At 53.1% G+C, this 22,033-nt stretch overlaps 1 long non-coding RNA gene across 2 annotated transcripts; it reads right to left on the bottom strand.

Moving 5' to 3' along the window:
* Window positions 1-622: 622 nt before the first annotated feature.
* On the bottom strand, window positions 623-18,062 carry LOC109371752 (uncharacterized). 2 transcript variants are annotated; one of them, XR_002121923.1, is made up of 3 exons: window positions 17,875-18,062; window positions 3,727-6,164; window positions 623-3,100 (listed from the first exon to the last, which is right to left on the bottom strand). It is a non-coding gene; the product is annotated as an uncharacterized LOC109371752 (long non-coding RNA). The 2 variants fall into 2 exon arrangements; XR_002121924.1 differs by lacking the exon at window positions 17,875-18,062 and having other exon boundaries at window positions 3,727-3,862; window positions 4,234-9,690.
* Between the last annotated feature and the right edge of the window lie 3,971 nt (window positions 18,063-22,033).

Below are 22,033 nucleotides of genomic sequence, written 5' to 3'. Positions count from 1 at the left end.
GCTGGGAGACAGGGCGCCACGTGGCTCTGCGCCAGGACCCGACGGCAGGGAGTCCAGCCTAGGCAGGAGAGGGGCATTAGGGGGACCTCCGCTCCACCATCCAGCTCCTGCCCCAGAGATGGCTGTGGCTACCTGTCTGTGTGTCCCATCCTCAGCCTGGCATTTGAGTCCTCTGGGACCAAACCTCAACCTCCCTTTTCTTTTTTAAAGAAAGAGCTTTATGGAGCTACTCCCACTGCCCCGCCGCCCCATTTAAAGTGTACAGTGAAGTGGGTTTTGTTATAGTCACAAAGTTATGCAACCATTGCCACGACCAGTTTTCGAAAGTTTCATCCCTCCAAAAAGAAACTTCTTACCAGTCAGAGCCTCCCAGCTCCCCATCAGCCCTGGCTCTGAGTGGACCACATTCTGTCTCTATAGAGCTGCCTATTCTAGCCATTTCAATGAGAGGCATCTAATATGCTGACCCCAAGCCCCTCTTTTATGCTTGGTGCATCCCAGCCAAAGAGCGCATTCATGGAACTTGATATTTTATGCCATCAAACGTTTGCCTCGGCCTCCTACCTGGTCTCCCTTCTTCCAACCCTGCCCCCCACCACCACCCCTGGATGTCCCACCCATCCCTCCCAGACATCCTCCCAGAGTGATTTCATAAAATGCAAATATGGTCACCTCTCTCTCCTCCTTAAATCCAGAAAGGGCTTCCATTGCCCTCCGGCTAGACTCTGAAACCCTCACCGAAGGCTATGGTGCCAGTTCCATTTGGCTGCAGCCAACCTCTTCCTCTTGGGCCACTGCCCCATCCTTCCACTCCTCCAGGGAGCCTTGCACCCACGCCCTTAGGCTCCCAGCTGCCATGCTGCTTCCCTTCATGTGCTTAGTATTCACGCAAATGGCCACTTCTTCCGGAAGGCATTCCCCGACTTCCTCAGACATCAGGACACCCTGGTCATATCCTTAAACATCCCGTGCCCTCTTTCTAATCCTTTACCACAGCAGTTTTTGTTTAAGGCCACTTCCACTTGTGGACTGCATGATCCACCCACAAGGGAAGGGACCCTATCACCTGTACTCCCGCTGAAAGCAGCGCCAGGCAGTGTAGACGCCCTGAAGCATGGATTGAATGGCTGGATCACTTTCCTCAATCTCACTCTCTCTAGTGTCAGAGCTATTTGCATCTGTTCTGACTGGGCTGGATCTCCAGTTCCCTGGGGACAGCACCTACATCTTGTTAACTCGGAGGTGTCCCTGGGCCCTGCTGAGGCCTTTCTACACGATGAAGGGCGCATGCGTGCCATTTGGTGGATGATTGAACGGCCATGTAGTTAATTCATTCTCCTCTTTAGGCCTGAGTAAGCAGGCAGAGTCCCCCTTCACGCCTGCTCCTCACGGCCTCAGGGCACGCCCAGAGGACCCTCCTGCTTTGTTGGATGCCCACTATGGTGGCCTTGATGTCAGATAAAACGTACTTTCAGGGATGTTTGAAGGGTTAGGAGTGAGCAGGAAAAACACATACCTTCTTGAAAATAAAGTGTCTCCTATGCCTGCAGGAGAAATCTGAAATCAGGCCCTTGTCCCCTGGTCTGTCACTTGGGGAAGGTTAGTCCTCACGGCCCATTGAGGGGGCAGCCCTTTTCTGAGGCTTTTCCAACCAAAGAACTGCCTTCTTCTAACATGGAAATCTTGTAGGAACTTTTTCTAAACTGCATTTGGATAGGGAGTGATTGCAACATCAGTCCCCGCCTTGGGGGGGGGGGGCTGGACAGCCTAGAGCCTGTCTACTCCTGTCTCAGACGGCCCCCACCAGCGCTGCAAGAGAAAAAGGTCACCTGGCCCACATGCCGGTTTCAGTAAGAAGCCAGGGAGGGTTGTTCTGCAAAAGTGATCATCGGCTATCTGGACCCTGGCAGATAAGTCCAGCCCCTGCGTTCCTTGGTGTGTCGCTGTTTCTGAAGCCCTGTCACCCTGCTCATCTTTGACTTGCCACGAGCAGCGCAGGGAGCGAGTGATCTGGGGGATTCTGTGGCCTCGGCACTAACTAACTTTGGAAGACAGAGTATCTCAAGTCTGCCGGTTTGCTCTCAGTCCTGTTTACCAGCGGGGAGAAAGCCTCAGTTTGGTGCTCTCTTGTCTCTGACACTTTTCTAGATCCTTCTTTGCTCCCTCAGGCCCCAGGCCCAGGGCCTCTCAAGCCACAGTACCAGGGAAAAGGGTAAAAACACATTTTTACTGTCTGTCTTCTCACCCTCATCTCCCAATTACGGACAGTGTTACAGTTTTGCACTTATAGGAACGATGTACATTTAGGTACTAACAACAGCTCATCTTACATTTTAAGCTTTTATAATTGTTTGCAGATATGGCAAAAATAAAAAAGGGGGTAGCTGAGGGACTGCAGTCCTGCCACATCGTCAGAACAGCTGGTGAAGGCTGGCAGGGTGGTTATCACCCCTATATGGAGGGCCAGGGATGGGGAGGGGACGGTTCCAGGTCACAACCCAGCTTGAACTGGGGGAGCCAAGGACTATTTCCAGCACAGCCCACTGTCCCACTGGGCTCAGAATATGGCCTCAAAGATAGCAGCTCTCCTGGGTGTAGACACAGGAAGTAGATGGCAGCTGTCCCACGCTCCTGGGGAGAGGCTCTGACGCAGGGAGAGCAGGTTGAGGCGCGGCCTCTGACCAGGGGAGGGGCTGTGCCTCCATCTCCTCTGTGGCCATAGGCTGCCTACTTCTCGTCCTTTCTATCTACAACAATCACAGTGGCGCTGACCGTACTAAGAACGGTCACGTACTAAATGTTTTAATTGTGCTAATCCCCATGCATCCCCAAGGTGCCCTGGGAAGGGAATTTTCCAAGGGCAGGGAGCTGGGAGCTAAACTGGGACTCCTAACTCGGAACAGCTGGCCCCAGGGCCCTCATTTTTAAACTCGATGCCCAGCGCCTCACCCCCTGACCAATTATCCAATCCTTTGGGTTTGAGACAGGATCTTACCATTTCACCTGTCCATTCAGCAAACTGGGTACATCTTCTACAGACAAGCTGAGGGGAGACAGACTGAACCTGATGTGATCCTTGCCCTGGAGGAGGGCAGTCAGGCTGAAATGAAAGGAGAATGCCCCGGGCAAGGCAAATAGAGGACAGGCCCAGGTGGCACAAGAGAGCCCCAGAAAGGACTTAGAGGACAAAGAGGTTGCTGCCCCGGGAGAAAGCGGGGAGAGCTTTTTTTTTTTTTTTTAGAGGGCAGCGTCACTGGCCCTCACATGTGGGATCCGAATTGGGGCCCTCTGGCATCCCAAGCGAGTTCTTAACCATCGCGCCACTCGGCCGGCCCAAAACAGATTTTTTTTTGGGGGGGGGGAGAGCTTTCTTGAGGAGGTGGTGGTGCGGCTGGGCTAGGAGGACCTGGCTTTCTGGCCCGGAGCTCTTCCCTTGAGCCTTGGGTACCTGCTGCGCTGCCCCTGACCCCTGGTCTCCTTCAAATGAGGACCTCACAGAGAAGGGGTTTGGCAGCCCTTTTATTCCATTACCCCACGAGAGGCTCCTTCTCACTCTGGGTCCTCAGTCAGGGGATGGGGTCACTGGGGAGACTCAGGTTCTATCACCGATCAGTGAGATCACTTCTCACAGGTGCTTCCCTTCTCTGCGGCCCGGCTCTGTTTCCCTTTCTGTGAAAGGAGTCCGTTGAACAGGTGGCCTCAGCATCTTACCTGGCAGCATCTTACCTGGTGCTGGCTGTCAGCAGTCTGGGTGGTAACTCCCCGAGGATGGGCTGCTTTCCCTTCCGTGTTCCCCACTCTCTTCAGGAAATGTCACTGAGCCTGGGGGAGACTCTGTGTTCTGTCCGTAAGCTCCTGGGGGCTGGGACGGAGAAAATAAACAGTGGCTGTCTGGGTTTTCTCGCCAGGCCTGAGCCCGGAGGCCTCCCGGGCTCCTTCCCTTATATGGCCAGGCTGCTCTGGGCTGGGAGCTGGGGGCTGCACTCCCCACCTTCCACTGCCACTGAAATCTGGGGGCCACTGGTGGTCACCTGGGACTTGGGGGCTGCAGAGGTTGTGGGAGGGCTGAAGGTGGAGGGCAGCACCCAGGACATGCCCCTGTCGTCCCCTGTACAACCTGGCCCCTTGTCGTGGCCCTGGGCGGCTTGGGATAGAGCAGGTGGGGGATTTATATTGGGACAAGGCGTGAGGAGAAAGGGTATCCATCTGGTATCGACTTAACCCCCAACTCACGGCATGACGGTGGCCAAGCCCCTTCTTCTAGCCTCTGTTTCTACCTGTGAAAATAGAGGGTGTGGAAAATCCTAAGTAAGCTTCACAGTCAGCCCCCTGAGGTGAGAGCTTTTGTACCCCTATTTCACACAAGAAAAAGCAGGCTTGGAGAGGCTAATTGGACCACAGCTATCCTGATGAAAGGGAGCAAAGCAGGAGTTGAAATTGGGGCTGTCTGGATTCAGGGTCTGGGCTTTGAATGGGAAAATTGCTAAGGTCTCTCTTGGTGATAATATCCAACCACTCATGTGTGTAGTATGGAAAAGGGGTTCTGTTGGAGCTGCTCCCCGTGGAAGAACGGGGAGCCCCAGTGCCCAGTGGTCCAGTCCAAAGGAGGCAGAGCAGCGGGGGCAAAGGCGCTAAGCATTCATCTCGGTATCCCTAGCACCCCGAACAGGCTCAGGGCTCAGGAAAGGGAGTTGTAGAGTCACTGACTAAATGAATCTCAGTAGTCACATCTGTGCTATGGGTACAATCTCCTAACTCCCAGGCACATTTTGAGGATTAAACGCAACAATAGAGGAGAAAGCGCTGAAATGCCACCTTGATGGTGGCGTTGTCTTTCTGTTCACAAGTTCCTTCTTCCCTCTCAAGTGCCTGCCTGTGTCTCATCTCCAGGCCATTGTCCCCTGAGCTGACCAGTCCTGACTCAGCCCAGCTGTGGGGCTGAGAGGAGGATGGATTTGCTTGGGGCCTGGGCTCTAGGCTCTGGCAGCAGTGACCGTGGGAGAGGCTTTGAGGGGAGGGGAGGCGGGGGTAGGTTGCTGGGAACAGCTCAGAAACGAGCCTCGCACAAGCGCTAACATCCTGTGTGCTCTTGAGCTAGCCCTGGAACCTCCTCAGCCCATCCATCATTGTGGCATCCTCTCAGACCCTGGCCCTCTTCCTGGGGCCCGGGGGCGGCTCGAGGGGGGCGGGGGCGAGGACTGTCAGCATGGCGGAGACACCACAGCTGGCAGCTCTGCTGGCCTGCTCAGTGTCTGAGAGGGACAGTCACAGGGAGAAGGCGCCTGCAGCCCTCCTAATCCAATTTGTTTAGACCCAGCCTCTGAGGCTCGCTGTCTAGAGAGAGCGGGTTGGGTGTGCGCTGTGCTGGGCCGCACGTTTGCACACACGTGTGGGGCATGCAGAGGTGAACAGGTGTGCTGCGTTATGTAAACCAGGCCTGGGCTTCGTCACATGTTCCCGGAGTGTCAGCTCCTTGCTGGAGCGCTGCCTCCTCTGCTCGCCTCCAAGTCTTCGTCCACTTTTTCCATCCTCATGAGCTCGGGGGCCAGAGCTCCTCTCTGCAACTGACCGCGCCACTCTGAGTTTCTTTACCTCCCTGGGCCTCAGTGTGTCCGCCTGTCTTATGGAGCCATTATGTCATCCTGCCTGCTCCACACGCAGGGAACTAAAAACTGGCAAGAGTGGGAAGAACGAGATGGTAAAAACAACTGCTACAGTTTCTTGAGTTTTACCATGTGCCAACCATTCTGCACCTGGGCACACACCTGACCTCATGGACCCTCTGGAAACCCTGCGAGCTGGTTCTGTTATCACCAGGCTCCCACAACCCCAGGTATACCTACCTGTTTCTAGAGTCTGACCCTGTTTACTCCTTCCCAGGGAAGATTAGCATCATTCTCTATCGTTCCTCTGTGTCCTGTATTCTCTGGAGCACACAGGCTTTGCACTGCTAGTTTGTAGGGAACATGGGGTGGGTGGATTCTTGGCCCCGGGTTGGTTTTCCCTCCTTTGGCCTCACTTGTTTTCACCTACCGCCGAGATCCAGCAGCCCCGAATTGCCTGCACCTCTTCAATCAGCAGGGGCCTTCCTTCAACTCTTCCCATTTTGAGGTCTGGTTTCTTCGTCATTCTCAGGGTTGGGCTTGGGAGTGTGTCCTGTGGGACTGAGGTTAGTGCAGGAGCTTTCAGTGGGGCGGGGTGGGTGCTGGATGCGAGGAGGTGGCAGACACGCAGTTGTGTCCAGGGTCCCTGCTGCCTGCCCTCCCCTGGTCCTCAGAAGGCCCCTCTCTGGTGTGCTTGCTCCTCCAATGTCAGGGCTGTAGGGATGGCTCCCAACAGCCAGTGCCCTTGCCTGAAAGGAACAAAGCTACCACCTATCAGAGGATGCTGGGGTGCCCTGTGACCGGAGCTCTGGCCTTTGTAGGTCCGGACTGGGCTGCCAGGCTCCGAGGGTTGAGGATAGGCCTGGGGTGCTGCTGGATCCTCGGAAGCCTCAGGCTGAACCTGCTGAGATTTTCCAGGTCTCAAAGGGTCTGCTCCTCAGGCCCTTAGGCAGCCATTATTCAGGCTTCGCTTGCCTGGCTTTCAAAAGGGGCCTATTGAGCAGCTCCAAGGTCCATGTGATAGAGGGGCTCCCCTACTCTGAGCAAACCCAAGCTCTATCAGCAAAAGAACAGGTCTGGAAAGAAATTTCCGAGAGGCTCCTCTGACCCCACTTCTAGCCTCACTCATTGGAAAAGAGCCATGTAGGGATAGTTCAAAACCTGGGGCTTACATGGTAGCCAAGACGGAAGGGACAGCCCTGGGGCCACCTGCGACTGCTTCCAGCTGCGCAAGGTTTTCAGCCGCAAAAAGTTCCCTTCCATAACTCCAGACACATTCACAGCCACCGCTGGAGGTAGGGGTCACTTCCCCACTTACTGAGCTTCAAAGAGGCTCTTCTACGTACCCAGGCTCATCCGCTGGTGAGCATCAAAAGCCAGCTGGAACCCAGGGCCGCTCATGCTCCATCCAGCTGTCTCCTGGACTTGGGCAGTGGCCGGATGGATGACCACTAAACAAAGCTCACATCATCACGGTCGTTGCAAAAGCCCCTCTGCCCTCTCCTGGCCTTGCTCATTTCCAAGAAACGCAAGGGTCTGGGACCGGGCCACATCTGTGAGCCAGATGGTACTGCAGTGGGAGGGAGGCTTGGGCTCCGCGCTGGCTCACACATCCACACCCACACTGGCTCTTTCTACGGGGGCTTCCTTGCCCACTGTGCTCCCTCCTCGGCTCCCTGACACATGCTCACCTATGACAGCCTGGGCCCTCCTTGGGCTCCAGGGCCCTAGGGTTCCCACCACGTTTGGAAAGAACAGAGAAGACACAGGCCCCGGAGCCAGGCAGACCTGCTTTGGAATCTCACCCTAGCACTTTCGAGCTGTGTGATCTAGCCCTGGTGGCTTCACCTCTCTGGACCTTGGCTTCCGACCTCCCAGTTGTGTGTAAAGGTCAAATGTCAAGTGCAAGCACAGTTGCTGGAACATAGTCAGCCCACAATCAATGGCTGTCATTTCCACCATACGTACGGGGCTGGGCCCACAGTGAGGCCCAGATGCAGGAGGAGGAGAAGCAGAAAGGATGAGGCAGAGGCCCGAAGAAACACCCAGAGAAGACATAGAAGCCAGGGTGGGGGCCACCGAGCGGGGCCCTTTCCATGTCCCCCCTGTGTGTGGCTTCTCTGGGCCTCTGTTCCCAGAGTGCCCTCCCACCCCCTTAACACCCCAGCTGAGTTCACCAGCCTCACACGATCCCCACTTCCTCCCCAGGGAAGCTTGCTGCTGGGGACTTTTGAGCAAGCCCTGGGAACATAGTTTGAGACGGAAATAAGAGCGATGCAGGAAAAAGGGCACAGGGGGAAAGAAAAGAGGCCAGACCTGCCCAACCTAGAATCCAAAGCCCTGCTGGAGTAGCTGGGGCTCCAGGATGGTGGGGGGTGGGGAGGGGAGAGACCAGCATCCCCAGGACTCCCCATCACACCCTGTCCTTCCAGTGAGAACAGAAAACTGGGAAAACAGTGACAATGATAACAGTGACCACCTGTATCAGGCTTACATTGGGACTTGCTGTAATTAAATACTAGGTAACACCGGGTGTGACAGCTAACTCATTGGGTGCTTTCGATGTGCTCCACACTTTCTCAGTGCTTTATTTTACATCAGTTTTCTCATCTGATCCTCACACTGAGATATGAGTTAGGTACCATTCTTATCCTCACTTTTCAGATGAGGAAACAGGCTCTCAGAGGTTACTCCCTCCAGGTCTCACAGCTAGGAAGTGTCAGGATCAGAACTGGCTCCAGGGAGCCCCCCATGTATCTCCACGGCTCCCCTGTAAGACCAGACTCTCCCTGGCACTGTTTTTATAGAGCGACAACCTGAATCAGTATCTTATGGCATTTTGTCAGGTGTGTGCTAGTCTGTTTGGAAAGGCGTTTGTCAACAGAGAAGGTGTTTTCAGTAGAAGTGGAGGCCACGTGTGCCCTGGCAAGGATCACATGTCTCCAGGAGCAAAGGGACTTCTCATCTTCGTTGTTGTTATGCTTCTTTACCACAGTATTTCTCCCTCCCATGCTGTTTGTTTGTTAAAAAAACAAAACCGAAAACCAAAAAACATCACGATAAAGGAATTTGTTTTTCCTCTGTACTGTCCACTTTGCAAAGAACTGGGACCTTCAGAGTCCCAGTTTACTGGGACTGCGCGATGCCTTCTGGGTAACACAAATGTTGGTTTCTTTTGAAATGTGTTGGATGGGAAGAGCAGAATGTTAGGCACCAGGTCTCCTGTAGACATGCTGTGTGATTACAGACAAGTGTCTTCTCCACTCGGTGCCTCACCATGATGGTGGAGAGAGGACGGGACTCCATGGTGTCCAGAGTCCTCCCAGGGTCAGATAACGGGGGATGGTTGGACCCCACCTCACCCCCCTGGTATGACAGTCAGTGTGAAGGAAGGTAAATGGTCTGCATAGATCTGCATGGGGGGGGGGAGAGAGACAGACAGAAAGACAGACAGACACACAGACAGACACACAGACACGGGGCAGCAAGGATTGAGGCTGAGCCTCTCCAGCTGCCTCTCACTCCCCTTGCCCCCGTCCTACCCCTACAGCACAGCCTAAAGCAGGCCTCAGAGACCTGGACCAGGTGGATTTTCTACAGCAGGACTTGAAGTCTCAGAGCATTAGTGCTGGAGGCACCCTGGTCTCTCACCCGTTGTTCAGATGAGGAGACTGAGGCACAGAGAGGAGAAGCAAGGAGCCCAAAGCGATGCAGTCAGTCAGAGGTCCAGCTGGGACTGATCCCTTCTACTCACTGAGGGGTCCTAATGGGTCAGATCTTAACAAAGAGGCCCCAGAGGAAGGCAGGAGAGGGGGAGAACCTTTAAGTTCCTTTGGCTTTGAACATGGAATAATCATGACTTCCTTTTCTAAATATCTTTTGGCCCTTCCTAGAACCAGATGGCGGATGTTTGGAATTTATGTTGTAAATAGTGTTTAAGAAGAGAGTGGGGGTGCAGATGTGTTACTTTCTCCAACCACCAAAAACAAGATCTGGGGAGGGAATGGGGGTAGGAAGCTGACTCTGAGAAGATTTGGGGAGAAGTGACTGGGAAGGAGAAGAGAAAAGTGAGGAGAGAGAGAGAACAAAGACTAACTGAGTGATAGTGAGAGCAAGAAAGAGAGGAGTGAGAGAAGAAGGGAAGGGGAAGGAAGAGAAGGCAATGGGTGAAGAAGGAGGAAGAGGAAGAGAAGGTGGGCGAGGGACATGGGGAGGGGGCTCCCTGGTACAGGCTCCATCTTGAGTTCAGGAGCAAACGCTTGAGTTTTCTAAAAATAGCTCAGCCTTTCCCCCAGCGGGGCTGGCAGCAGGGACTGAGAGAGGCACGCTTGCCCTTTTATGGTAAGAAAATTCCAGATCCTCCAGAGGGAGCTGGGTTGGAGCTTGTAGTTCTGGATGAGGCCCAGCCCTGGGGTCGGGTGGGACAGGGCTGGGTGGGGGCTGTGACTTGGTGGGATTGCCTGGCCTGGGTGGCCCCACCCCCTGTGAAGAAAGGGCTGGGGTGGCAACCCTGGAGCCCCAGTGTTGGGGTGGAAGGGCTCCTAAGAGATATCTGGTCTACCCCATCTCTCTGTTTTATGAGAAGAACCTGAGTCCCAGAGAGCGGAAGAGATTATAGGCTCCCCACGTGAGAGTTTGAGGTGTCAAGGCCAACTGGTACCTGGGTCCACATGAAGATGGCTTACATGCCCATTATTTTGGAGGACAGTGTGGTCAGTGGAGAGAGCAAGCCGACCCAAGGCCCACTCCCAGTGTGAGCATGATTTTCTGTGTGACCTTCAGCAATCTGCTGAACCTCTCTGGTCTCAGATGCCCTCACTGGGATGCTCTGATGGGCCTTCCCAGATTTTTGCCTCTCTGGGAATTCCAGGCTGAGAAGCAGAGCTTGGGCATAGAGGATGCTGCTCCCAGGCAGAGGGCATTCTGCAGGCTGCTGTTTTCTTCCTGTGCCTGGCCTACTTCCTGTGCTGAGGCAAAAGCTAAGATGAACCAAGACAGAGAGAGAGGAGGCCGGTCCCACAGGAGACTGAGGTAGATCATGGGTGGAATCTCCGACGGTCCAAGCTGATTGGGCCCAGCCCCTCACTGGACACTGAGGCTAGAGAGGGCCTTATGCTCAAGACCATGCTCAAAGTCATGTGGAGAGCTGGGGAAGGGCCAAGAATCAAGGGCTTCCCCTCCCTCCTCTACAGGATGCCTCCCATCCACAGCAGTTGACAACTTTGGGGGCCATCTCTGGCCAGGAAAAGGACCTTCCTGGGCAGAGCTGCCAGAACTCAAGATATGCCTTCATTTTCTGACTACCTCTTAAAGACAGTTATGTCCTGGCAGGACACCCACCTTTCCTCTGTTCCCCGCCCTAATCTCCATCTCTGGCTAGAAGGCAGGGAATAAGCAAAGAAAGATGCATGGCTGAATGGCCACTCGGGCAATGTGGTCCTGGGCAGGTCTCTCCCTGTTGTTGGCCTTGGGTTCTGCATCTATATCATGAGGAGATGGCCCTGGTGCTCTTGCAGGTCCCCTCAGCTCTAACAGGACTGACACTATGAGTTTAGGATTCAACAGCAGAAAAGCTCATTAAGCATGGACCAGGTTCACCAGAGTGAGCGAGATGGATGTAGCCGTCCTCCGTAGCTTTACAGTCTCCTGAGGTGGGGACTCAATGCCCAAGCTTCCTGGAAGCCTCAATGCCAAGACCCTCTGTCCACCCTGGGAACCTGGGCTGTTTCTGACCTCAACTTGAATCCAGAGCTTAGGTAGCTCTGGTCTTGAGCATCCAGGAATGCCTGTTGGCCTGGTCGAAGTTCATGCCCGTCCTCCAGGACCTGCAGGACTTGCTAGTCTCTTGACTTTGCCCTTTCCTCTGCCCTATCCCACATGGCTGTCCACCTCCCCAGGCCCTGCCTGGTTCTCTTCCCCGCTCCCCCATCTCTCCATACCCGGTCTTTTGGTGACTCTGCCCAATGAAGAGGTTTGCTTTCCTCTTCCAGCCTCCTGTGATACCCGCACCCACTGCTGGGGGGAAAGGAGGAACAGAAAAGAAAGGGAGATAGAAATAAAGCATGTTGTTCTAAATTGGAAGCTTCCCTGTGACCCTCCTGGAATTTCCATGTAGACTATCTGGGGCGTGTGAACAGGGCTCCCAGGGATCCTGGTCCCCTCTGCCTCATTCCTGCTGGGTGGAAGGCCATCTGGTGAATGTTCCCCAGGGACCCGGTCTCACAACAAGGCTCTAGGTCTCTCTGGTCAGGCCTGGTGTTCCTTGGGAAGGGCAGAAGGCAACAGTAGGGTGAAAGGAAGTAGGAGGGAGGGGGGTGTCCCTAGAGGCCCTTGTGTGAAGTCAGGGCAGAACTGATGTCATGCCTAGCTGGGAATCTGACATTCAGGCAGCAGGGGGGGTTCAGCCCCATAAGATTATCCCAAGGCATCTACGGCTGTGAGGTAAAGTCCCAGGCTGGTTGTGGGAAAGGCCTGAAGCCCAAGCTCCTCTAATGTTTGACTTCTGTCTACAGGGTAGCTGTTAAACTTGTATACCGCTGGTGATGAGGGGCTCACTGCTTCCCAGGTACCTGCCTCTCTTTAGATAAGACTCTAAGAAGGGGACTCCTTCTTAATATCTCATTGACATCTGCCTCTCTGGGGCGGCACTCCCTGTCCTTTGGGGCTGTGAAGAACAAGTTCTTATTCTTCAGAAATCTCTTCAAAGGCTTGAAGATGGTGATGCAGCCTTCGGGCTTCCTACCCCTGATCCTACCCAAGGTCTCCTGTTCTGTTACTTGGCTTCTCAGGCACCAATGCCCAAATCCCCAGATCTCTCCCGTGCACGGGGGCTCTCTGCCTGCTGGTGTTTTGGGGAAGGGGACAAACAGGTTAAAGAAAGGGACACTCTCCCAGAGATAGATACCAAGGGAGACCTTTCCCACCATGTGATGCTTTAGTTTCCGGCTATCAAAGCCCTTCACCCACCAGGCCTTTCTGGTTTTGTCAGGCTCAAACCTCACGGAGCTTCTAGACCCACCCACAGTTCCAGCCAAACAGGCTTACTTGCTGTTCTCCTGAAGAAGTCTTTTCAGTCCTGCCTCTGTACCTTTGTACACAGAGCTCTCCACCTGGAATGGCTTCTCCTTTCTTCTCTGTCTATCCAAAGTGTGCCCCCTGCTACCTTGACCATCCCTACGCCAGGTTTTTCCTCCCTGGGAGTCTGGACATCTACTGTCATACCTGGGATGACCTGAGCTGTCCCCCTTCCATCCCATATCATGCAACAGCACAGGCTGAAGGTCTCAGAGGAACAGAGGAGCATACCCTAGGATACTGACTGCAGAACTAGGCCCAGAGTCGATGTCTGTTCTTTCTCTTTCTTCTCGTCTTGTTCTGCTTATCTTAGCAGACGCCCTTGGACTCAGCGGGGTTGTTGGGTCACATGCCTGAGGTCTGGCAGGCTCCAGGCAGACTGACCAGTGGCCTCTGAGCCCAGCAGCCCAGACAGGGGCGGTGTCATGGCCCCTAAGGATGCCATCCCGAGGTGCCAGCCTCCCTCTGGACACTTCACTCCATTCCTGTTTCTCTGAAGGAGAGGACGGAGGGTATGGGGCCGAAACTAGTGGCAACTGAGCAGTGTCCCCGGGAAGCTTGCAGAGTCCAGTGTGTTCTCTAGTGTGGGGCTTTTCCGTCTCCCTTGGACTAGGGCTTGGGTCTTTGAGGAGGAGACCGAGGCTTGTGGCTAGTATAGGCTCTTGGGGAGGAGCCGGGGTGCGGCTGCGTCCTCCATCCTTGGCCTAGCTGACTGCCCCTTCCTTAAATCTCTGATGGGCTGTGCCAGGCAAGGGGCAGCTCAGGAGTGATGGGGCCCTCAGGGTTCTCAGCTGCACTAAGGGCTGCTCATTAGAGAGAAGGATTGTTTTGCCAGGGTCTGAATTTTTGCCCCTGAGCAGGTATGGGGGTGGGAGGGGGGCTGCTCTTTCTATTCCTTTATGATAACAGTGCCTAATCTAGAAAGAAGCATCAGGCTTCAATGGCACCCCCAAACACCAAGAGTTGGTCCCGCTAGGCAGGGTAGAACCAGAGCTGGTTCTTGCGCCCAGACTCATGGGGGTGGTGCCAGGGTGCAAGCACATGGCTTCTGTAGTGAGCTAGACTTGGGTTTGATCCCCAGCTTGGCCTCTTACCAACTGTGTGACTTTGGGCAAAAGATTACACTTCTCTGAGCCTCTGGATTCCCAGACGGATAATGGTACTTACCTCAGAGAATGCTGGGCAAAAAGGCAGGGCGCTTGGCGAGAGTTAATATGTGGCAGATGTTATTTTGAAAGAAGAGTTTATCCCCCAGGTGGAAAGGGAAGCTGAGGCCTGCTCCAGTACCTCCGCCTTTCCTTTAGTAGTCCCATTTTTGCACTTATTTTTTTTATTGAGCGTTTACTATGGGCCAGTCACTGTTCTGAGGGCTTTATGAGTTTTAACGCATTTCATCCAGACAGCTCAGTAACCTAACGAGACAGGCATTCTTATCATGTCCAGGGCCACACAGTTGCTACGAGGTAGATCTGAGATTCAGACCCAGGCAGCCTGACTCCCATCCGGCCCCTTTAGCCACCAGCTTACTGCGTCTTAGTCCCACTCGAGCGGCACTCTGACCTCCGCCTGGTCACCTCATCGTCTGGGCACAGGGATGCACCCCACATCTGAAAGCTCCCTGGCTCCCGAGTCAGCCTCCATTTCCTCACCCGAACAAAAGGGGCCTGAGTGAGTTGGTCTCCGTGGGCCACGATAGCGGGTGATTCATGCTGTGCATTAAAGCATGTTTTAAATTGGAGAAAAGGTTTCTGGTGGTGAAGCATCGCCACCAACAAGCCTCTTTTGCAAGAGGGGAGGGTCTGGTTCTGGTAATGTGTGGTGAAGCCCCACGGGGCCTGTCTAGACAGGCCCTTAGGAGGCGGCAGCCACGGGCTCTTTCCCCTGAATTCCTGCAGATCATCCCACAGGCGACCTCTGATTGGACGATGGCCACAGCACACTGCTGGGCTGGGGGAGGGCTACACAGCCAGTGCCCACTGCCACCCCAGGGCCTTCAGCGCACTCTGCACTTGGTGCATGTGGGCAAGTTTCTAGATACCCACGTGGACAGGAGTGTAGCGGCATTTTTGTTTCTTCTTTACATTTTTTCTATTACACAAATTTGATAGCTACAAAGCATAGTGTGTAACGTATATGCTTTAAGAAATCTTCAAGTGTTGTCAAGGAAGGGGATGGTGCTACACTGCCGGTGGGAGTGTCACTTGGTTCAGCCACTTTGGAAAATAACTTGGTACTCCCCTGTGAAGTTGACTGGCATGGACCCCAGGACCCAGAAATCCCTCTCTCTCTAGGTATAAACCCTGGGGAAACTCTGGCTCATGTGCACCAGGAGATGTGGACAAAAATGGTCATGATAACAATAATCGGAAAAAGCCGTTATCACGGTTCTTTGCATGACCCCATTGCCCTGAGCCCCAGGGATTGTTTAGTAGGAAAATGGCAGTTGAGGCAGAGCCCAAGTGCAGCCCTGAGGTGAGCACCTTGGAGACCATCTCCTCCGGCCCCTCAGGGCTCAGATGGGGAGTCAGACATAGCTCCGAGGTTCTGTGGCAGCACTGGACCTAGAACTTTCTATTCCTCCAAGCCATATGTGTCAGCTCTTTCCCATAAAGGACCAGGCTGGGAAAGGGCTGACTTTGCCCAAAGAGCTGCAGGATGGATGGCGCCTATGGACCAGTGACAAGCAGGTTCCTTCTCATCCTGGGCAGCAGTGCGGCTGAAGGGAGGGCAGTGGCCTTGGAACTAGAAGACTTGGGTTCAAGGTCAGGCTTGGTGGCAGAGGGGCAGGGCAGGAGGTGAGAGACCCCTAGGGTGAGACCCCTGGGGCAGCTGGCACACATAAAATGTCCAGGCTTAACTGTTTGGACTGTGTGACCTTAGGCAAGATACTTAACCTCTCTGTGTCTCAGTTTCCTCACCTGTACAATGGGGATAATAATTGCATCTATCTCACAGCGTTGTCGTGAGGGTTAGATGAATTAATTCACCTTATTCAGTGCCTGGACCATCATAATCACAATCTAATTCTCCTGTTCACACCACTGTAGGGAGCCCCAGGCTGGGCATAGAGGCTGGTTCTGTTTCAGCTCTGCCACCAGCTCTCTGTGTGACCTAGAGCAGGGCTCTCTTTCTGGGGATCCAGTGGCCTTGGCTGTGTTTGCAAAGATCCCAGGCTGCTTGACAGCACAGCATTCTTTTTATTATTATTATTATTATTATTATTATTATTATTTTCAGTACAATTATTATTATTATTATTTTCAGTACAATTATTATTATTATTATTATTAGTTTCAGTACAATAATTATTATTATTGTACAAAACAATGCAATAGTTATCTTTTTCACCCCTCACAAAGTAACAATGACAGCACAGCATTCTCAAAACTCCATGTGCATGGGAATGTTCTGGGGCGCTTATAATGCAGGTTCCTGGCGCCCCCCCCACCCCGATTTCCTATCAGTAGATGAGCGTGCAGTGGTTCGGGGACCCCTCTTTGGGACACGTTGCCCACGCAACGACCTATAGTTGCAGGAAAGGAGACCTCACCAAGCCCTCTAGGCATCTCAAACTGATCTCTGTTCTGTGTTCCTTAACCCCCAACCTCTGAACTCACTCCCTCTGCCTCTTTCCAGATCCTGTTCTCTCTTCAGCAAATTTGGGCGCTCCCCGGCCGGGTCTCATTCCCGCTTCTCTCTAAACACTGCTAAGGTCATCTGCCCCACAAGACGAGTAGGGTCTTACCTGTAACGTCACACCAGCCCCATGTATCCTGCTCTTACATGCAAATATCCCTCATCCTCATGACAACCAAGTGAGGTCAGAACCAAAACCATACCCATTTTATAGAAGAGAGCTACAGCTGAGAGATGGCAGGTGACTTGCCTAGGGTCACTTGCCCAGTAAGTAAACAAAACAGGACTGGACCCCAGGCAGTTGGATTCCAGAGTCTCCTTTTGGACCATTTATGGCCTTGGGTCTTGTGTAACCAGAAGTAGGGAGGTGAGGGTGCCGGGCAGGCCGGTGCTGGACAGTGTGTCTATTCTGGACCCCAGATGTGGCCAGAGCTTGCTCAGAAGAGCAATGTGGCCTACACATCTTCCAGCCCTGACCCCAGCCCTGCCTCCCATGATGCCCATCGAGTCTCCTGCCCTCCTCAGCCCCACCACTTCACCCGCTCGAAGCCCCCTGCTGCCTCTTCCATCCGCATCCCACTCTGAGGTCCGGATCCAGAGACCAGCACCTTCCCCAACAGAGGCTGTGTAATTGGGGCCAGGCTCTTCCTGAGGCCTCAGGAGTGCGGACTGGCCTTTGTGCAGCCAGAGCCCCTTTAGCTCCTTTGCATGACTTGAGACTCAACCTCCAAATGCTCCCACGGACTACGTGTGCCTGCTTGGACTCTAAGCCTGTGGTCAAAGGGCAGGCTCAGCTCAGCGACTTCTCGGAAAGTTCCCGACACTGGCTGCCCTTTAGGCTCAGAAGCCACATCCTGCGTGGAGACTATGTCGTTCAACAGCTTCATGATACAGGTGGGAAACGGCAGGCCAGAGAGGGCAGGGTGCCTGCCCAAGGTCACAGGGCCAAGCAGTGAGGGGTAGAGCTGAGGCTGGGGCCCAGGCCCCCTCCCCTAACCAGGGTGCCCATTCCCACTGCCCGGGGCCCAGCCAATACCCCGGCCTTCCCGCCTGTCTGCTTGCTTGTCTGCTGGAGCCTGAGCTGACATTGCTTTTCCTCCAGATTTGCTTCTTAAAACTGTTACTTGAAAACAGTGTTCCTTGCCAGGAGCCTCAGGCTCTTGGAATTGTAAAATCAAACCTGATAGAACACGGAAGAAGCACTGTCTACAGAGAAGCCAGGGAGATGGGCCAGACTCGGGCACAGGGTAAAGCTCAGACCGGCAGGACGTGAACACTGCCCACTCGCTCTGTTCCCCCCCCCCCATTAAATCACAGCCACAAGAAGTCCCCGAAGCCAATAGGACCACGGACTTTGCACATCCGGTCAGGGAAGGAAGGGTGCTTAGAGATCATTGAGTCCAGCCCCTGTACAAATGGGGAAACTGAGGCCCAGAGAGGCAGAAGGCACAGAGTGGGTTGGCAAGAGAACAGGACCAGCCCTCCAGACACAGCATCCCCCTGGGGAGGATGCCGCAGAGGACCCTCGATCACAGACCCCACGTCTGCCACTGGTTCTTACCTCTCCTGGTGTCTGGTCCATCAGTGGCTCCTTGCAGCCTGGAAATGGGGGCCAGCCCATTTGGGGGATGATAGTGGGTGTCACTGATTCTCAACTAACTTGACTGGGCCTCTGGCACCCCTCAGTGCCACAGGGGCATTTTTAAACAGCTGGCACTGGGATCCCCTCCCCTTAGCCCCTTGCTTGCTGCTCCCTGGCTGCAGAGGCCCCTCTGCCTTTTACCTTATAAGAGCTGAAGAGGCAAGCCCAGTGTTGGGGCGAGGCGGGTGCCGAGTCCTCTTAGGGCCCCCCATTGGCCCAGGCGCTTGCCACGTGACCGCCTCGCCTTGACCTGCCCCCAGTGCCGAATGTTGCTTTTACCCCCTAAGGAAGGAGTGGTTGACAATTTTCATATTTCTTCTAAATTTGGAGATTTCAGACAATGCTGGGAGGCTTGGCTCCAGCTGCCAGAGGCCCATGTGGAAATCATTAAGCCCAAGAAGGGGGGCTGGGGGAGAGAGGGAGGCAGGGAGAGGAGGAGGAGGAGGAGGAGGAGGAGGAAGGGGGTGGAGGAGAGGTCTGAGGGTTGCCAGTTGTCAGCCTGGGAACATGAGCAAATCCCTGAGAGCAAGCTGTGTGTGAGAATTTCCTTCCTCTTCTCCAGCCACGGTGTCCCAAGGCTGGAGTGGGAGTTCTGAGGTTTTCTGGGAACCTTCTGGCTTTTCAGGAAAGCCACCCATCCTGGCTCCTGGGGCCCAGGGGGTGGCGGGAATGGCAAGGGGCAGGGGACCGTGAGGAAGCAGATCCTCTCTCCTGAAAGTGGGGACCCCCAGGAGGCCAACCCCATGATTGTGCAAAGGAGGTGGGGGTGGGTGGGGCGTTGGCCCGCTTCAGTCAAACAGGGGGCTGCCATTGGGCAGGAGCTTGAATCTTTAGATGCCCCTTGTCCAGTAAGTGGACAAAGCAGTATTGGACCCAGGCAGTTGGATGTCAGTTTCCTTTTGGACCGTTATGGCCTTGGGTCTTGTGTTACCAGAAGTAGGGAGGTGAGGGTGCCGGGCAGGCCGGCGCTGGACAGTTGCTTTCCCCTGCAGTCCTGGTTGTGAGAGATGCCTGTCTCTCGCCACACTTCTCCTTTTTCATTATGCTTCAGCCACATTGGCCCCCTAGAGATACTTGAGCACTTTTCATACCTCAGGGCCTTTGCACTTGCCGTTCTTTCTGCCCCAAAATGCCCTTCTCCCAGAGCTTCCCATAGTTGGTTCCTTCTCCTGCTTCCCGTCTCGGCCTTGCTTGGCTACTGGATTATTCTCTACCGCTCCCCGATTTTTGGCCTCCAGGACTTCCACACACTGTTCTTATTTTACTTATCTACTGGTTTAGTTGCTCATTGTCTAGCTTTTCCAGGAAAGGATGACTCCCCGGGTCTGTGTCCTGAGGCCTCACACAATGCTGGTACAGAACGGCCAGAAAGACGTAGTGTTTGCTGAGGCTGCTTTGAGGCCAGCAGAGGGCTCCTCCCAGTGGCCAGCTGTGCCCTGCACTGAGAGATGCCACCTCATCCCTTCCCTTTGTGGCTGAGAGCTTCCTTTCTATGGCCAGGCTGGCTGGCCGCAGCTAGCTCCGTTCACATTTCTATTCACAGTCCCCCAGACCCCTAGTGGCCCCATCCCTCCTCAGGATTCCCTTGTGCCATCCTGTGTAGGGCTGGTGGGTGACCCTGAGGGGTGTGGGATGCTGAACCCGACACCGCCTCTGACCTTACCAGGCTCCCAGTTCAACAGGACCATTTTCACACACGCTTCTTTCTTTCTGAGGAAATCATTCTCTTGATGTCGGGGTGCCTGTGTGCTTGTTACAGCCTTGCTTCTTCCTAGCTGTGAGGTCTGGATGCAGTTATTTGACTGCTGCTCTGAGCCTCGCCTTCCTCCTCTGTGAAATGGGGATAATAAGGTCAGGTGGGGCAGCCCCTGCTATCGTGGGGTTGGGTCAGGCAGGGGCTCTGCCACTGCCCACGGGGTAGACGGGGGACTTGGGAAAGTTACTTAGTGTCTGGGAAGCTCACTTTCCTCTTCTGTAGAATAGAGTGAGAAACAGCATCTGCCTCCCAGGATTGTTGTGAAGATGAAGTGAGACCATGCTTATGAAGCGGTTAGCCCAGGGCCAGCCTCAGAGTAAGTGCTCAGTGAATGATAGATATTATTAAGTATTGTGCTGTCAGAGCTGACACATAGCAGACTCACCATTCATGTCATCCCCTTCCTTCCTGAGCCAAGAAGGTGGATTCCATTCATAAACCCACCCCTGGGGTGTAAGACGGTGAGCAGGGAAGGCTTGTAACCCTCACTCCCCATCCATGCTCAGGGCTCCAAGCACCACCAACAGTCCCAGGACAAAGATAAAGCCAGCCCAATAGAACCATCAAAATGATGGAAAATCCACTCTAGAGACAGTGAAACCTAAGTTATGCTTCTGTTAGTTCTCCTACTGTCTAAGCATCAGAGATTTTTTCATCACAACAGAAAAGAAAAACAGAAAAACTACCAGCGAAAGTTGCAGTCAGAGCCACCATTTCAATACCCAAGAACTCTGTGCCTGGCTAAGCACCAGTAGGCCAAGTTATCAGAAAATTCATTACCAGAAGTCAAGGCAAGGAACTGAAGTGACCTGGAGACAGGTCCTAGGACATCCTAGGAGAGGAGGTGTCCCGGCACCAAAATATCTCAAAAGGCTAACTAAATGGTAGCCGTTTGTGACTCAGTCTCCACAAATCTGTCCCAAACATTTTCAAAGCCATCTCTATTTCCTCCCATACCCTCTCTTGGGAGTTATGAGAGCTTTATGTTTATTAATCACTGTGTGAAGTGGCTTTTCTTTCCAGACTGTGGCAAATCCCTCTACTCCCAGAGGGAACAGGTCATTGATACTCTGACTTAGTATGTGTGAGTAAGGCATCTTGGGAGGGCTCTCATAAGGAGCTGGGTATGAGAGCATGTTTGGTGAGTTCTGTGTCCTTGGAGGGTGTGTGCAGTCAAGCGCAAGGGAACCCGGAAGGGTGAGGGGCCTGGAAAACGGGGGGACTCATGGGGCCTGGGAGAGCTGCCTCCCCTCTGCAGGTGATCAAGGAAGAGGCTGAGTCGGAGCAATTGGAACCTTCAAGGGGATGGAATTTAGATCTACCTAAGAAGGACTTTGAGGGTGGTGAGCACACAGTATCATATATAGATGTTGTATTCTAGAATTATGTAGCTGAAACTTTTATATAATGTTATTAACCCGCGTTACCTCAATACATTTAATTAAACTAAAAAAAAAGGAAATTTGTAACTCTCAAAAATAAAAAGAAGGACTTTGTAAGTCAGTGGAGCCACTCAAGGATGCGATGGGCTAAAGGGCTATCTTGGTCAGGTTGTGAGCTCTCTGTTACTAAAGGATGGCAAACAGAAGCTGGAGACAACGTGCAAGTCCCTTCTGGCACTGAGATCCTATGAACTTTATCTCACACTTCATGTTCTCACCCCCAACCTGTCTCTAACCCCCTAACTTCACACTGATTCGACCCAAAGGCACAGCGCAGAGGTGATCCGTGGGAGATACTTATGTATTGGAAAGGACCATAAAACCCTGAATTACAAATCAAGCTCCATATGATTTCTTTGATGAGCATAAGGCTTTTTTGTTTCATTGATTTAATTTGACTCTAAGAGGTCAATTAGTCAATTAGTGAAGAAACGCTTATAACTATAATCAAACCAATTTTTCAAAACCATCATTCTACAGAAAGCTGTTCACAAAATATTAATGAGATTGAAAATCATGTCACAGAAGAAGGTGTATCGTATAATTTTATTTAAGTAAAATGGTGCGTCTGCAAAATTACAATGAGATGCCACTTCAAATCCATTAGGAAGGTAATGATAATTAATAATAATAATAATAAAAGAAGAAGAACCTCCTAGATACTTAGATGCTTGTATGCTGATGTTCATAGCAGCATTGTACACAATAGCTAAAAAGTGAAAACAACCCAAGGGCCCATCAATGAGTGACTGGATGAACAAAATGTGGTACGTATATACAATAGAATATTATTCAGCTTTAAAAAGGAATTAAATTCTGGTACGTGCAACAACATGTATGAACCTTGAAAACATGCTAAGTGAAATAAGTCAGACACAAA

Source organism: Hipposideros armiger, unplaced genomic scaffold (genome assembly GCF_001890085.2).
Source record: "Hipposideros armiger isolate ML-2016 unplaced genomic scaffold, ASM189008v1 scaffold_590, whole genome shotgun sequence".
NCBI lineage: Eukaryota > Metazoa > Chordata > Mammalia > Chiroptera > Hipposideridae > Hipposideros > Hipposideros armiger.
The sequence above is the reverse complement of the archived record's forward strand: the minus strand, read 5'-3'. Positions and strand labels throughout refer to the sequence as shown.